The sequence below is a fragment of the Chrysochloris asiatica genome, unplaced genomic scaffold (genome assembly GCF_000296735.1).
Source record: "Chrysochloris asiatica unplaced genomic scaffold, ChrAsi1.0 scaffold00081, whole genome shotgun sequence".
In the NCBI taxonomy this organism is placed as follows: Eukaryota; Metazoa; Chordata; class Mammalia; order Afrosoricida; family Chrysochloridae; genus Chrysochloris; species Chrysochloris asiatica.
The window spans coordinates 102,636-103,927 of record NW_006408599.1 but is presented as its reverse complement, the minus strand read 5'-3'; positions in this window follow the sequence as shown (position 1 = coordinate 103,927).

Genomic DNA, 1,292 nt, shown 5'->3' with positions numbered 1-1,292 from the left:
AAGTGGTGGAAATATTGCTACAAGATCATATAAATCTTTATTAAACAAAAAATATTAATATGTGAAGCTATTGCTTCATGACACATCCTCCATCTAGGAATATACACTGCTGAAGTCTGTGTTTCCATCTCTGGTAGCATACTGGTTATGAATCGGGCTGCTAATCTCACAGTCAGCAGTTCGAAACTACGTGCTGTTCCTCGGGAGAAAGATGAGGCTTTCTGCTCCTGTAAAGATTTACAGCCTTGGAAACCCTGTACAGGGTCGCTATGAATCAGAACTGACTCCATGGCACATAACCACCACCACCACCACCCTTTCTCTAAAGAATTCTATGTTCTTTGATTTACAGCAGTTTTGACATGCAGGAGGAACGCAAATCATATTCTTTTAAAATGTTAATTGAGTTTGGTTATCTAAACTAAGACTCAACAGGCAAGAACAGGGCTCTAGGGCTATCATTGTGTTCTGTCGAGTTGGTTCCGACTCATAGTGACCCTGTATAGGGTTTCCGAAGAGAGGCTGGTGGGTTTGAATTGCTGACCTTGTTGTTAGCAGTCTAGTTTTTATCCTACAGTGCCAAACTAGGGCTGTAGTGTAGATAGTGTTATGTATCACAATGAAATTATTGTAGCACAGCCTTTTCTACCTTTTAAGAATAAACATTAATGTGATGAAAAATAATTCCTTGACGCAATGTCCCGGGACTTTTTCTCAGCAATACAGTTTTTGATTTTCTTAAAACTTCTCCATAATAAGCCCCTATGGTCATCCTGTGACCTTCAACAAAGTCTATCAAGATTACCCCTTTGGTGCTGGGGTGGGGGGTTGATGGGCAATACACAAGAAGGGGGAGGAGAATGGAAGAACAAGGCGGATGGGAGAGCAGTTAGGCAGGTTCGCATGGGCTAAATGGGACAGAGGTAAATGATGATGTATGCACAACCTTGGAACAACAGGGTTTCGTGATACAGGGATTGAGGCATGGTTTGCAAGGGTAAAAGAGGGGAATGATGTTAAGATACTTGGCTGTCTTTTGAACCTCAGTTTCCCTTGCCTACCATTGTGAAATAGACACTTGAGGAAGGGGGAAAAGGAATAGCCAGACACATTACAATAGAAAGCTTGTAAGTCCATCTTCAGCCTATAACTAATTGGAATAACTTAAAGGGGGCTAGAAATTGCCCACTGAAAGAGACCTCCTGTGGAGCTTTTGAACTGCATAAGACCATAGGAGGAAACCAGAACCCCATCCAGAATTGTCTGAGGTGGGAAATTTCCACTGGAAAGGA